Below are 16,429 nucleotides of genomic sequence, written 5' to 3' on the forward strand. Positions count from 1 at the left end.
AGACCTCACATTCAGCTGTGAGCAGTTTCATTAGTCATCCATACCTATGAAATGTTCGGAAAGGGCAAGGAAAAGAAGAGCGTGCTTCCGACTGTGGGATTTTTTACCCATCTAAGCATTTTGGGGATGTTGTCACTGAGGTCTCCGGAGGCTCCCCAAGAGTTCCCTCTTTCTACTGCTCCCCTGCTTACTTTGCAGTTGGACAATTACCTTTTCGCTTATTGTTGGAGGGATTATTTAGGCACCGTAGACCTATAATTAACTTTATATCACTAAACGATCAGGTTTTGCAACCGGGCCACCTTATTTTTCTGTAGGCTCATCTAAAATCTAGACGTACTATCGATACTCAAAATCTGATCCAGTTGCATTGTTTCTCCCATGAGCTTAGTGTAGTTCTCTGCACGGAGCAGACACTCAATTTATACTGTTATTAATTTGTTTCAGAATCCAGAGGAACACACCCTTAGGTTACGAATCTTTAAAGTATGTGGGACACTAACCAGCTGCGTATTAGCCTCTGAGTGCAGGTGGGGCCTGGTTTGGACTGAGCCGGGCTTTGGGTTTTTAGTCTGGGGTGCAAATCCTTGCTTTTTTATCATTTACAAAACTACAGTCGAGAAACTGACTTTCATCTGTGCCCTATTTCTGTTCTGTAAAGAGTACGTTTCCCCCTCCCCTCCCATTGCCATCTAGTCAGCTCTTGATGTGGGATTTCTCATTAGGGAGGGTGGAGGGGAACGCAAATAAGCTTTGATTGAAATAGTGTCTCTGAAGAGTCTTTGATGTGTCCCGTAAAGATGATTATTAGGGACAGGCAGAGGAGCTTTACTGAACAAAGCACTCACTAGACCAGGAATTGGGGAGTGTGAATTTGAATTCAAGATTTGCCATTGGCCTGTTAGCCGGCATTAGGTTAGCGGCTTCCCTGCCGTGGGCATCAGCCTGGCCAGTTGTAAGTGGAGATTGGCGAACGCTCAGTTTTCCGATCTCGTGAGGTTAACGTTCTCGACGAGGTCCGCGTCGAAGAAAACTCACCTGCTCGTACGCGTGCCGAGGCCGAGGCTGCCAGCACCCCGCCCCTGTGGGCCACCATTTCCTCCGCCGTTTCATCACGTTCTTTCCGGGCCAATGAGTTCTGTGAGAACGCTCCCTTATTCCCTCAGAGATCTCTCCAAAACATGAAGTGGGAGCCCGTGCAGTGGAAACACTGAATGTGCTCCATTTCCCATTTCCCCCACGTACTGAGTAATGAGGTGATGGGCGAGAAAGTGCTTTTTCTGTCTTTCAGAGTTAAGCAATCGATCCAAATGGTAGAAGTGGTACTAATACTGACGTGGACCTACTTTTCTAAAATTGGGTGGCTTCTGTGGGGGCTCTTACCGGAGTATTTCTTGTGTTAACGGCAGAGTTCATTGAAGAAATCAGCAAATTGTTAAAATATCGTAAAGTCCGGATGCTCGCATGGCATTTTACTACTTGGGTTCAACTGTACGCATCTCAAACAATGTATCGAGTGCTTATTATGTGCAGACCACCGTCCTAAGTGTGTGAGAGAATACAACAGTCGCTAGACACGGTCTCTGCCCATAACGAGCGTACAGTTTCGAGATGAGCTTACAGCCCTCTTCCCCAACCCCCCCGCCTCAGTGATTCATGGTGGCGGTTTTGATACCGTGTCCCCTCTCTGCACTGATTCTACTATTTTTTTTGCTGTGCCGCCAACGGAAAATTGATCCCTGTAGCGCTCATATTAACGATTAGGAATTGGGTGATGGCAAGCATTTGGCGTGGGGCAGCTTTTCTCTATGGAGTAATAGTATTTTTTTAAAACTTAAAATGTAATATGGTTAAAATTCACGTGTCTGAGGCTAAAGGGAGTAACATCAATTGACTTCCGTAACAGCCGTAACCTTTCGGCGTCTTGCGGTATCAGAAAAACGTACGGGACGCCATCATCAAGGGCTTCGGGCCCGGGGCGGCAACGGAGAGGAAGCGCACGGCTGCAAGATTGGAATCGGCTCTAGTTCTGCAAGGTTTCGTCAGGTCTGCCGAGTCCGCGTGTCGCCGGGGGGGCAACCCCGGCCCAGGCCGGCAGGCTTGGCTGCAGAGTGTTGGTTAAGGCTAATCTCGAAGGCGTCGCCTTCAGCCTTCTTGATGGAGGAGAGAAGCAGATCTGGGAGGACGGCCACACACAGTTCTTTCTTGAACCTTCCCCTAAGGTGAGGTAAGGGCCGGCTAGGGAAACAGGCCTCCCCCCGACCCGGGGAGGGCCAGAGCTGTGAGGTTCCCCTGCTTTCAGCCCACCGAGATGGGTCTAACAACCCGTGCGGGACAGCTTAATCCATCGGTCGATCGATGGTATTTACGGAGCGCTAGTTTGCAACCGCCTCTTCTTTCCGGTGGGCGAGTTGGTGGGGTGAGGACTCGGTTTCACCACCTCGGGGACCCGAACGACTGCATCCTGCTGGCAAGGATGAAGTCTCCTAAAACTCCTGGGCTCTGGGAGCGGCTGCCTTCTTGTCCTAGTGGAGTTGGGTCCTCACCGGCGGGTGAAAGAAGAATAAGTACCAGGAGTCGGGTAATATTTCCAGAGGATTCATCAGGTGTGAAAGGCACTGTGGGTGGTGGGGGCGGAGTGGTGACGAGAGAGGCCTTGACATTAAGGAAAGTGACATCCGCACATGCACCCAGCATAAAGTGCAAGTGACGGAACGTGGCCCATAAAATCCACTGAAGGGAGGTAATGCTTCACGTAGAGGTAATCACGCTCGGACGGGTGTGTCGGATTCATGCCCGTGGACGGACTCACAGTCAGTGCACTTTTACTGAAGCAGCGAGGCTCAGTGGAAAGAGCCCGGGCTTCGGAGTCAGAGGTCATGGGTTCGACTCCCGGCTCTGCCACTTGTCGGCTGTGTGACCGTGGGCAAGTCACTTCACTTCTCTGTGCCTCAGTTACCTCATCTGTAAAATGGGGATTAACTGTGAGCCTCACGGGGGACAACCTGATGACCCTATATCTACCCCAGCGCTTAGAACAGTGCTCTGCACATAGTAAGCGCTTAACAAATACCAACATTAATTAATTCATTTTACAGCCGCACTTGGGCCGCACCTATTGCAGCATTTTGTAGAAATTGGAAGCTTTCTAAAAATGCCAACCTACTGTTCTCTTGTTGAGGAGGGCGCAAGAAAATGAAACGGGCCAATAGAACAATCTCTGTTAATGTCTTGCAGACAAGGTGTTAGAGGGTAGGTCTTGCGTAGGGTGGAGGCCAAGATTAGGTGGGGCGAAGAAAACACAGAAGAGAGGAGGAGAGAGCGGTGGGGAGGGTGGAGAGAGAGAGTGAACAGAGGAGGGGAGACACGATTTCTTTGCTGGGGGAATTGTAAGAAGTGGTGTCGGGTGGGCTTAATCTGGGAACGCTTGATAGGAGAGCTGGGTTTTTGGTAGAGCCTCGTAGGAGGGGAGGAATGAAGGTGGCTTGGCAGAGAGGAAAGGGTTGAACGTTCCAAACCCGGGGAATGGGACGCACAGTGGTTGGGAGGTAAAGAGTGTGTTCGGAGGATAACGAGTCAGTTTTGGGGACTGGGGTAGAGAGCAGAGGCAGCTCTCTCCATTGAGATGGAGGCGATTAGGGAAGACGGTACCAGTGAGTGGAGATCACGCCGGGGTTTGAGGGAGTTGCCCAGGAATGCAGAGTTGGATGCCGCTTCGTGAATTTCTGATCGCCGACTCCATGGAGCCCATCCATTGAAAGGAGAATTGTGATGGCATTTTACGGCGTCTCCCTCTTCCGACACCGTCCTTCCCTCCCTACCAACCCCTGCCCCTTCACAATTAAAGTAATCCTCCCCAGAGGTGACTAAAAGGCTTACCGTCCGTAGATTGGAAGCATCAGTATCTCTCTTTCCCCCTCAATCTTCTTGGGCTGTGAAATTAAAAATAAAATCTTGGTTTATTACGGGTATGTTCTTCTTGGACAGACTGTGATAATTGGGCAGTTACATCTGAAAGGACTTGTCTGTAGAGAAGCAGTGTGGCACAGTGGAAGGAGCCCGGGCTTAGGAGGCAGAGGTCATGGGTTCGAATTCCGACTCTGCCACTTGTCAGCTGTGTGACTGTGGGCAAGTCACTTAACTTGTCTGGGCCTCAGTTACCTCATGTGTAAAATGGGGATTAAAACTGTGAGCCCCACATGGGACAACCTGATCACCCTGTATCTCCCCCAGCGCTTAGAACAGTGCTCTGCACATAGTAAGCGCTTAACAAATACCGACATTATTATTATTAGCGGAAGAGAGATGGAAGTTCAAATGGTTCAGCAAATTGGCCACTTGGATTCTTTTGGAGAGAAATACGATCACCTGTCGGTAAAATGGTGTCACCCTGCTCGGCATATGCGGTTTGATGGTCCCCCGAGCCCGTGGAGCAGTTGCCGGGTTGTCGTCAGAGCTGGATCGATGCTATTGCAGGGCCTGGATTGGACCCGGGAGACGGGAACATCGTGACAGTGACAGGAGCCCTGGGCTGTTATTTCTGTGGGCTCTGGGTGGCCGTCGCCTCGGGAGACTGCTCCGCCTGGGTCTGAGTGCTACTCTGGGGGCCAGAGAGGTGTGCCCCGGCGATTCCAACTTCACCCCAGGCTGGCTGAGTCCAGTGGGATGGAGACAGGGCGGAACCCACAGGCAGCACCGATTAGGGAGAGGCCCTGGGCGGCTACCGCTCCCCCAGTCTGGGATTTCCACCTCTGCTTTCGGCCAGTGGACCCTGCATTTCTTGCCCCGTTTCCACTGATGCCCGCTGCCTTGCAGGGGGAACCGTGGTGCCCTGGGGTCAGAGAAGTCCCGGGACCAGCTAGGACTCATCGAACGGTGCAGGGTTCTCCTCGTTCCCCTTTTAACGATGCTGGTGGGTTGTAGTTCTATGCTACGCTGCACTCAAGAGCTTGGATCACGAGGGCCGTCTTATTTATTGGCTCTCTTCATCCGCCACTCCCCAGCACGCTCTCTCCTTTCCACCCAACCTAATCTTCTAATTGTGCATCGCTCGTGAGTAGATCTCCCATCTCTGTCCCTTCACCTGTTTCTGTTCTGTTCCTCCAGCCTGGGAATACCTTTTGTGCCAAACCTGCCAGGCCACAGTTTCCGTCAGGTTCAAAGCCCTCCCGAGTTCCCTTAAAACCTTCCTACGTTCTTAAAACCCTCCAAGAAACCTCCCCTGAGTTAGTCTCAGCACCCGAAGTTGTTTCAACTGAACCGACATTGTTTACGCTCATCCCTAGCACCTGTGGATTGATGAGTATCTGATTGTACAGGCATTCATTCCTACTATTCTACTTGTAAGCACCTCTATATCCCACCTCACTTGGAATGCAATAATAATAATTGTGGTATTTATGAAGCACTTGCCATGTGTTCAGCACTGGGGTAAGAAAGGATTGTTAGTTTGGACACAGTCCCTGTCCCACGTGGGGCTCACCATGTAGGAGGGAGACCAGGAATCGAGTCTCCATATTACAGATGAGGAAACTGAGGCACAGAGTGGTTAATTGACTAGCCCCGGGTCACGCAGCAAGCAAGCGACAGTGCAGGAATTAGAACCCAGGTCTGTGCTCTTTTCACTCCCTGTGGGCAGGAAACATGTTCTGTGCTTCTGCTGTACTTTCCCGAGCAGTTAGTACAGTATATTGCACCAGATGGGCACTCAATAAATGCAATTACTACTGTTAGGTGTTTCTAGCCCCGGGGATTTCCTTCAGTAATATAGCGTGATTGCTTATGTTGGGCCTTAAAGACTTGTGACCAGCTGATTTCTGAAGGTCTTGTTGCCTGGATGATAGTAATTTTGTTTTCCACTGTATAAAAAAACCCATCCTGTTGTTTATTACTCTGTTAAATTTCAGCTCATCAAAATTGCTTTTCAGAGAGCTGCCTCTTTAGGCAAATAAATGAACCAGAGAAACCTGACTATCCGGTTAGGCATCTTCAGCATACATCTCTTCAGTATTTTCAGAAAAGCTAAAGGTTGTAAAATATTTCTACTGAAGGGAGCGTTTTAAATGCCTAGAGTGACATTTCTTTTTCCGTATAATAGTTCCAGTATATGGGGAAGAAAGCGGATTTGATCTGCTAAGGGGGTGTACTTCTAAAAACGAGTGTTCTAAGTATTAGAAGGTGCCCATCATCCCATTTTGGCAAGCTGACTGGATTTTAAATTGGAATTCTAAATATATCAGGGTCGTTAGCCCAGTTGACGGAACCATCCAGGTGGAGAGTTTTGTTTTTTTTTGCCATAGCCCCTTATTTGAAAAGTCTCTAATCTCATATCAGAGTTCTTGTAGAAAAGTCAGAAAGATCGGCCTGTTGGAACTTGGGGGAGGAGGGGGGCGGGAGGGCTGGAGGAGAAGAGAAGCTGCAAGAGTTGAGAGGGTGAAGAGTTGTAAGTCACTGTGCTGGCAAGAGCCCCAGGGTTATATGCTGTGACCTTCAAGCTCTTAAGACTGGTTCTCTAACAGGGAAATAATGCTGGTTATAAGCCAAGTAGAATTAGTCGTTCCCAACCATTCAGATTAGCTTATAACCTTTTATAGTGTTCTGGTGTTTCTCACAAGAGTTAACAGCTCATAAATGCTAAGGCATTTGATTGGAGAGGCAAGCAAGTACTGCAAGTGAAGCAGAAATGATTTTGGGGTTCTAATTAGATCCAGTGAAAGGAGGATCCATTGTTTCAAGCATCCCTCTCTTTCCACCCAGGGTGGGTGGAAAGGTCTCCAGGTGACTCCATGCTCCATCCACAAACTGGGATGGTTGTAAAACATCCCCCTTAGTCTCTAGAGCAGCGTAGTTCCTCAGGAAAAGATGGCGTTAGCAGCAGTTCTGTGGCTTATATCTGACAACATTGCACTTCCGCGATATGGAGGGCAGTGTACTCCGTCATTGAATCTGCTCCTTTAGGGTTGTTTTTTTCCTCCCCTTTCTAAGTTAGATAGAAAGAATTGCCGGGAAGCACCAACCAGCCTTAGTTTGTAGAACAGGCCTGCAGCACACAAATCAACAATAGGCTGGAGTTAAAAAAATAAAAATGAGATTTTGAACCAAATTGTTTGAAGGGGGGCTCAGACCCATGTCCATGGAACAGCCCAGATCAGTCAGTCGGTGGAATTTATTATGGGCTTACCGTGTGCAGAGCTTGTACGCTCCCCGAGTGCTTGGGGGAGTACACAGATAAGATCCCTGCCCTCAAAAAGCTAACAATTTAGTGAGATACCCAGACATTAAAATACTCTTCAGGTATGGGGGGGTAACCAAGTATAAGGAAGAAGTATAAGTAAGAAGGGAGGGATAAATACCTAAATGTATTGTGTAGGAGCTGGGCGTATATGTGTTGAGGATCTTCATGTTCCAAGATGTTCATCAGTCAATCTGTGGTATTGAGTGTTCTGAACTAAATCCTAAATACCTGACCTCAGGGGAAGCAGCATGGCTTAGTGGATAAAGCATGGGTCCAGAAGTCAGGCCCGGGTTCTGATCCCCACTCCGCCACCTGTCTGCTGTGTGACCTTGGGTAAGTCACTTCACTTTTCTGGGCCTCCGTTACCTCATCTGTAGAATGGGGATTAAGAGTGGGAGCCCCATGTGGGACAGGGACTGTGTGCAGCCCGATTAGCCTGGCTCATAGTTAGCACTTAATACCATTAAAAAAGAAAAGGAGTTTGCACTCTAGTTGCGGATACAGGTATTAAAATAAATTAGAGGCAAGGGGAATGGTAAACTAAGAATATGTCTCTAAGTGGCATGGGGCTGGAGTGGGGAATGAGAATTAATAATAATGTTGGTATTTGTTAAGCGCTTACTATGTGCCGAACACCGTTCTAAGCGCTGGGGTAGATACCGGGCAATCGAGGTTGTCCCACGTGAGGCTCACAGTCTTAATCCCCGTTTTCCAGATGAGGTCACTGAGGCACCGATAACTTAAGTGACTTGCCCACAAAGTCACACAGCTGACAGGTGGCGGAGCCGGGATCAGAACCCATGACCTCTGACTCCTAAGCCCGGGCTCTTTCCACTGAGCCACGCTGAGTTAGTTAGGGAAGGTCTCTTGGAGGAGATGTGCTTTTAATAAAGCTTTGGAAGTGGGGAGAGTGTTGGTTGGAAACGAAGTGGGAGGGAGCGAGGCGGACGAGATGGAGATACAGTGATGCTATTGATCCGTCTGCTAAAAAGACACGTGATTCACCAGTCACTTCCACCGTTCCACCCATAAAGACTGTCCTTTGTTTGCCTCTGCAACTGTTCATCAGAGAGCCTGACACCATTTGCAACTTTGTGCCGGGACTCTTGTTCTTCCTGACACCATTATCAGTCAGCTGTTCTCTGCGGTCTGCCAAGCTGACTCTTCTGCCACTATTAAGTCCCACTCCACCGCTATGCCACATCGTTTGACGTTAAGCTTTATCGTGCCCTTAAAGTGTTTCTTTTGCACACCCTGCTTGTCGTTGCTCTGTTTCAGCTAAACGTGGAGCCCAGACTTGGCTGTCCTTCTGTCATTTACTCTCTTCCCAGGGCCTGTCTGGAGGGCTTGTACTGTAGCAATCATTAGTTTAAGGGTGGTAACCACATTCCAAGACTTCATTGCTGAAGACTTTCTTTTGCCTTTTAATATTAAATATGACTTGTAGGTGACCTTGGTGAAGCATCTCAAGAAATCACCTATTATGCCCCATCCTGGTTTAAAGGGGGCTGAAGAATCGTGATTCCTTAGTTGAAGGAAAAAAATCGGGGATTTAAAATTGGTTCAGACTTAGTATTTCAGGTACCACACTGCCCTAGAATTTGCCATATTGACATCACTCTCTGCCTTCAGCCTCCTAAAAGATAAGCTGGCTGCCTTAAGTTGATTTCCCATTTCTCTGTCAATCATTACTGTACTGTTTAGTGAGTTGCCTGCCGAGGCCGCAGAGTTCAACTGAAACTTCATGAAAGGAGATGAAGATTAGAGTCACCAAGCAGAGACCAGGATGTCCTCAGTACTGTTCCCTCTCGGCAGGTTCATTCTGATGCAGTTTGATTTAATCTTCGTGATTTTGAATTGAAATTTGTGACTTAATGAAAATATTTACCCTTTGCTCTTGGAGTTTTTAACCACTAACGTGTAAATACCGATCTTAAATGTTTCCATCCCAATTTGTCATTTTGCATACAGGTTAATGAAAGAGCTGGTTTAACAGCGAAACAAGATAGTTCAGCCCAGAAAACTACAAGTCTATGTAGTAGGCTGGGTACCAGGAACAATCTGGCTCATGAATATGTTGGATTATTTGAATGAGAATGCATATTAGCGGCTGGTTTCATTTTTTTTTTCCTAAAGTGACCCAAGAAAGTAAAATCAGCTTACCACTTAGAACTATTGCACTTGAAGTCTGGATTCTGCTTGGCTTAGTATTGGCATTGTTCATTCTCAGGCTGGTTGATAGCGATGTGGTCAGTGGTTGAACCAGTCCTTACCCAGTCCTCCGGCAAATGGAGGATTCCTCGGGGGTGGGGTGGGGTTGGGGGGCCATTCAGAAGATGGTTGGGTGCCCCTGTTCCAAATCTAAAGTGGGAAAAGTTTGTCATGGTTTTGATGGAGACCCGATTAGTGAAAAAGGAGTCAGGAACGCTTGTTACAACCCAGTGGCTCCAACTTGGATGGCCTGATAGGACACGTTTAATGAGCGAATCCTTGGGTGGTCGGGTAGAGGAGCTGAGTTACCAAATTTGGAAGTGGAAATTGGCAAATACAATTCTTTGGTTATCGGTAAGATTGTGTGCCTTTGCGGTTTTTTCTTTTCTTTCTGCCAATCTCTGATAGAGACTGTTTTTAATACGGAATCATTTCTACTAAATTAGTTGATTCAGGATTGGTGAAGAGCAAGTCTTGCCCATAACCACTTTTCTGTGCCTCAGATCCACCACTCCATTGACCCTTCCATTACTTAGTGGCCATTCTTTGCCACTGGTGCCATGGTGGGTGTATGGATTGCTTTCTGTCTTTCCAACAGTTACCGAAGTGCATGTTTGGGATTTGGTTGAAGAAAGCTGGATACAGTAAGCTGAAGGAATCTTGGAAGATGATTGACTGCTGTCTTTTCTCAGACTAGTCTGAAAGGGAAAACCCCCTTCATTCTGGATTGGTGGATCTGAAGTACAAACTATTTTCCAGGTAAGCAATTACCCTGTATGTTTTGTTTTGTGGCTTTCAACCCCCCAAAAAAACCTCACTCGTTTTCTTCAAGACCACTTTTTTCTACTTTAGAATATTGAATCACCGTTAGATATTAATCTGAACGCTCAGATTTGGATCCGTGTGTTGTATCGTATTTGAGAAGATGTTTTGATAGAAAGTTTCATTCCAGTGTAAACCGTGGGATTAGGAACACTGTTTTGAGACATTTTCTAGGCCAAAATTAGGTGACTGTACAATTAACAAGAACAGGAGGGAATGGTTAATAAGCAGATTAACTCATGTGATTCTGCTTATTTTAGACTAGGGAATGGGGTGGGGAAAGCTGGAAAAGAAAAGCAGATACATGATTTTAAGAAGTTTTTCAAGGTTACTTTTTGGTCATAAAGTATTTCAATAGTTTGCTTGGTTGCTTAGTGTTTTCTTTCGAGGTCCCAAAGTAATGTTTAGGTCCCTTTTCTGATTTCAAACTTCAGTATAATCCTTCCTAGCTGGTTTAGCGGGATGTGCTTTTTTTAAAAAAAAGGAAACTTGCTTTGGGTGTTGTGTCAGAGTCAGGTTGGGAGAGGGAATGAGTATCTTGGTATTATCAGCTTTACCTCTGTAACTAAAAAATTAACTGGAAGACAGTAGGAGCTCCTTGTGGGTGGGGAACATGGCTATTAACTCTGTTCCACTGTACTCTCCCAAGGGCTTAGTACAGTGCTCTGCACATTGTAAGCGCTCAGTAAATATGATGATCAGCTTCAAGTTCATATAAAACAAGAAAGTATAGGAGAGGAAATGTATTTTAAATATCCCATCAATTAACTGAACTGGAAAATAGCCGTGGTTCTGATGAACTCGCTGTTAACTTCATGCCTCTGTCAATGTCCCTTTTAAGAGAGTTTCTTGATTTCCTATCCATCTGGTAATATAGAATGACTTTTCTTAACTTTCCAGCTTTACAAATTTCATTGCCTTTTTTTTTTTCCCTCCCGAGAAGTAGTAATTCCCACCCTTGAAAGGACATGTAATTTTTTGTTTTAGAAAAATGATTTCAGAATTTCCAGTGCCAGGAACTATGCTGTGTTTCGGATTGTGAACTGCATCATAAAATGGACAGCTTCAAATTACGCTTATCTTTTTTTGCTTGCAAATGTATTGCTTGAGTCAATCCAGAGGTTTCTCTAACACCAAATAAGTGATTCTTCCTCCTTACCCCCAACAAAGGAGGAGTCTCCTTCCAGAATGGAAGTTTTCAAACTTGCCATTCTCACATAGTGAATAAAATAATTTCTGGGGGTTAGATGTTTGTTCCTGTTACTATGCAGTACTCTGCATTTGAGATTCATTTACTCTTTATGAATTATTTCTATTTGCCCCAGCTTAGACCGGATATAACAGTTATTTCCTTATCGCAGAGATTCTCAGATCAACTCCATTGAAGAATCAAGAATCATAGGTTGTCCTAAGTGACACTTAGACAGCATGAGACTAACATTAGCCTTTAACCATTTTTCTTCCTTTTTCTTTGGCAGATACATAGAACATGCAGCTCTGTGTAGTCACAGAGTTCCTCAGAACTAGCAGCTGTTGCATGAGAGTCTTTTAAATCTCCCCTTTCTCTACTCCATAGTGTCTTTTCTCAGTTTCCTTAAGGATTTTCTCCTCCAATTTCATCTGCTTTTTTGAAACTTCCCAAAGTCCCAGTGAGGGAGAAAAAAAATCTGTCTTTAGTGAGTGTTACTGCCCTGAAGAAGCAGTGTCGCGGTGCTACTTTAAGAGGGCAATTTCAGTTTTTACCTAAATTCTTTTTCATTGCCTAGGATTTTTTTTTTAAGGCTCTGACCTGTGGTAAAATTTGCTAGACTTAGGTCATAGGTGCTTCTGCTCCCTTAAGATTTTTTGTATTCAGGAACCTCAATGTTGTTTGGTCAGTAGGTTATATTCCTATAGAGCGGGTGGACTATGAGCGTTACATAGCTCAATTATTTGTACACTTTTAAGCCTTTTTCATATTCTAGTTTATTGATTTTTTTGTTTCTGGCGTTCCCTCAACCACAGCACCACAGTCTGCTAGGGAAAAGAGAAATGCTCGTTGTGAAACCATACTGAGCACCTGTTTATGTTGTTAAAGCTAAAAAAAGCAAGCTGTCATCAGAACAGAGAAGCATTGACTTAAAGTAAAGCTCGGGTTATTTCAGTCATAGAAACTATTAGTCTAAAACTTTGTGCTTATCTTCTCGTTCATTTAGCACTTGGAATAATGTTTATCAGTTACAACTTCATCTGGCAGAAGAGCAAATAAAATGTTTGGGAAGATATTTGTGGTGGAGTGTAGTTTAGGAAATGAGACGACACGGGCAAATGTAAATTCAATCAGTCTACAGTTCACGTTGATTAAAAGTATCCACCCACAATACCAAATCACAGCCGTGAAATCTGTATATGAGCATGGTCTATAGGTGAAAACCTCATACTGAAAGGCAGCAAAGGCACTGTTGAAATATATGGTCACGTAATTTTCTTTAGCTCTATCTAGTAGTTTTTAGAAGTGATTATACTTGTAAAAACATCATCTACATGAAATGTGCGTAAGGTTGTAGATGATATTAACATGGGCCCTTCTGAAAAAAGTTAATGAGCTCCAGTTTTACACTTGCTTAGAAAAGGAATGGTACCTTTTTTGGGAAACGTTCATTTTCACTGAACCCAGGGTCTTCCCCTGTAACCGTGCTCTTTCTGGAGGTCCTTGCTTTTGAGAAGCAGCGTGGCCTAGTGGATAGAGCATCGGCCTGAGAGCCAGAAGGATCAGGGTTCTAATCCTAGTTCCGCCACTTGTCGGCCGTGTGACCTGGGCCAAGTCATTCACTTCTCTGTGCCTCATTTACCTCATCAGTGAAATGGGGATTAAGACTGAGCGCCCCACGTGGGACAGGGACACTGTGTGCAACCCGATTCACTTCTTAGAACAGTGCTTGGCACATAGTAAGCACTTAAATACCATCATCATCATTCTTATTTTGTGAAATTTAAGAGACTTTTGTTTGCAAGCAGTATGTCCACCGATAATCATTTTGAATCGGAATTATTTTCAGAATAAGATCTGCACACCGTTCCAGAAAGGGATCTTTGAGGCGGGTTTCTTTTAACCGTCTCTGTCGGCTGTGGATTTTTCCATTTCTTTTTCTAATTTCTACCCTGCGTCATGAATTTCTGTTTTTACAGTCCCCAGGTTGGTTACTGCAATGTACATGGAACCACTGTTCTTGGAGTACCTGACCGTTTTGTCCAGTCCAGAATTCAGCAGCTTGACTGCTTAGGGTTCAAGATGTATGAAACAAATGGTAACTGTCATTTGTAGGCTGCATAAATGATGTATATTAATGATCATCTCCCCATCTAGACTGTAAGCTCCTCGTGGGCAGGGATCGTGTCTACCAACTCTCTCATATTGTTTTCTCCCAAGTGCTTAGTACAGTGCTGGGCATAGAGCAGGTGCGTAATAAATATGATTGAATACCTGAGTACGGTACAAAAGCTCGTTCTGACTTGGGCTTTACACAACTATTCATATGGGGCCAGACTTTATTTACCATCAGCTTCTCTCCCAGGCACTTAATACAGTGTTCTGCACACAGTAAGTGCTCAGTAAGTACTATATCGACTGACTGACTTGTCTGTCTTGGCATTTTGCTAGTAGTTTCCGATTTGAGTTGAGGAGTGCATGAGGCAGGGCTTTCTTCATGCAGGGGACCCCACTTCTGGGCCTCCTCTTCTTCCAGGGATTGGACACTCCTAGACTGTGGACCCGAAGACTCCCTCTTCCGTCCCTACCATTGCGCTCACAGGGAAGAGAAGATGTTAGAGAAGCAGCATGGCCTACTGGCAAGAGCATGGGCTTGGGAGTCAGAGGACCTGGGTTCTAATTCCAGCTCCGCCACTTGTCTGCTGTGTGCCCTTGGGCAAGTCACTTCACTTCTCTGTGCCTTAGTTCCCTCATCTGTAAAATAGGGATTAAGATTGTGAGCCCCATGTGAGACAGGGACCGGGGCCAACCTGCTTACCTTGTTTCTCCCCCAGCGCTTAGAATGGTGCTTGGCACATAGTAAGCACTTAACAAGTTCCATAATGATTATTATGTTTTCTTTGGGCCACCTTTGAGTGAGGGAGGGAGTGAGCATAGATGAGGAGGAAGGTGAACAATTTCAACTCCTCTGTTTTGTGAGGGAAGCTCCGGAAAGAGGATCAGGGTGACTTTGCTTTCCCCCCACCATGCTCACCTCCCTTCTAGACCTCCTTTTCTTTACCCTCCCCTCCCCTCATTCACCCAAGTCTCATCACAAAATAAGCTGCAGGTTACAGTGAGCAGAAATGGGAACTCGAGGCTCACACCGTGAGGTGCTTTACATGATTCCCGAGGGTTATCAGGCAGAAAAGAAATGTTAAAACACGGCTCTCGGGAGAATGATGGAGGCGGGCAATCAGGGGTGCAGCTGTTTCTAATCAAAGGTGTCTTGCAATCCAAGAAGTGAAGAGGCCGAGCTGGAAATTCAAGACTCTTTCCCCTCCCTCCCCCAATCAAAAGACACAATTCTCATATCCAGCGAGGAGAAGAGTGGTAGAATTCAAAATCTGGAAAGCCCGTGTATCTGCTCGGTTTCGTCGTTGGGGAAAAAATGCACCTCTTGGAGAAATGAGACTAGCCATTTATGGAAGTAAAAGTTGTACACTCTAGCTTTGGTATTCTCCAGTGCGAAGCACTTACTTTGGGTAAGTGGGTGGGGAGATTAACTCCATATACCAAAAAGTAACTGGCTGAGTTATTTTGACGTAGACCATATTCCGGGGGTATTTGAGTGCCTGCCGAGTGTGAATCGCGGTACTGGGTACTGCATGCTTAGGTGTGAACAACACAAGCAAGGCTTGCGTTCCTTGGCCCAAGGAGCTTGCACTCTGAAGTCAGTGCTTTCATTTAGACAGCCGAAAGGGATTAGGTTGGGTCATTGTGATTGTGAGGAAGAATTTTTAAGTGAGGTGGATGGTAATAAATCCACGTAGAAGAGGAATCCCGGCACGACACAAGCACGACATGTCTACCCACTCTGTTTTATGGTACTCTCCCAAGCGTTTAGTATAGCGCTCTTTACCCGGTAAGAGCTCAGTAAATACCGTTGAGTGAAAAGTCTTCTTGTGGGGTAATGCCAAGGAAGAGAGATGTTCCAGTCGAATTTTAAATATCCCAGGGTGGCCATATGGTTTTATTCCTTAATAACGTATGGGATGGATGTGTGTGTGTCGTTTAACACCTCAATTTTGAGATATATCGCAAGTGAAAATTCAGCGCTTTTCCAACCTTGCTATAGTTATTCATTTTCTGGAAACCAAATAGCCATGGTCGCAGTGGGTAAGCGAACTGTTGTCCATTAGTCACCGCAGAATGTAACGTGACTCCTGGCAGCTGTGTTACCATTCTTGTTGCTGAACCTCAATGAGATGGGGGGAGAGAGAGGGGTGCTAGTTAAATCCGGGCTTGAAACAGGGTGGAGGAGGAGATGGCTTGAATCAAGAGGAAGGTCATTCTGCTACTTACAACAAAACTGGTCAGGGCTACTGATTCTATGCTCAGAACATGGTTGGAGCCGTAAATGTGAGTTTCACTCAAAAATCATAATAATTGGATTTAAGCAGTTTCTATATGCCAACGACCGCACTGAGCCTTCGATAAATACACTCCTGGTCTTAATGATGGCCAGGAGAAAGGGAAGAGAAGAGGAAACATTGTGCCTTAGTGGATAGAACACCGTCCAGGAGTCAGAAGGACCTGGGTTCTAATTCTGACTCTCCCACCTGTCTGCTTTGTGACCTTGGGTGAGTCACTTATCTTCTCTGTGCCTCAGTTACCTCATCTGTAAAATGGTGGTGCAAGATGGTGAACCCCATGCAGGACGTGGATTATGTCCAACTTAATTAGCTAGTATCTATCCCAGCGCTTAGTACAGTGCCTAGTACATAAGTGCTTAGCAAATATCATAAAAAAAAATAAAGGGGAGACTATCATGATCAGAAATGGCTGAATCTGGGAAGGAGGAGCATATAGGGAAAAAGTAATACCAAAAAAGAGTGAAGTTACTTTACTTTGACTTTACCTGTGTCCTGCAACTGAGAAACTATGCCGAATCCAGCCGGTTCCACCCCCGTGAATGTACCCAGTGGTTCCCA

General features: G+C 45.8%; 1 protein-coding gene across 7 annotated transcripts in view; it reads left to right on the top strand.

Annotated features, from left to right (window-relative positions):
• Positions 1-16,429, top strand: part of FBXW11 (F-box and WD repeat domain containing 11) — a 122,329-nt gene that overhangs the window by 10,015 nt on the left and 95,885 nt on the right. For 2 of the 7 annotated variants that reach the window (XM_029050359.2, XM_029050361.2), the window contains exon 2: positions 10,044-10,204. The exons of the other annotated variants lie outside the window; for them this stretch is intronic. The gene's annotated coding sequence lies outside the window, so the exon portion shown is untranslated. The remainder of the gene's footprint in view (positions 1-10,043; positions 10,205-16,429) is intronic. 7 annotated transcript variants of the gene reach the window in all.

The sequence above is a fragment of the Ornithorhynchus anatinus genome, chromosome X1, assembly GCF_004115215.2.
Source record: "Ornithorhynchus anatinus isolate Pmale09 chromosome X1, mOrnAna1.pri.v4, whole genome shotgun sequence".
In the NCBI taxonomy this organism is placed as follows: Eukaryota; Metazoa; Chordata; class Mammalia; order Monotremata; family Ornithorhynchidae; genus Ornithorhynchus; species Ornithorhynchus anatinus.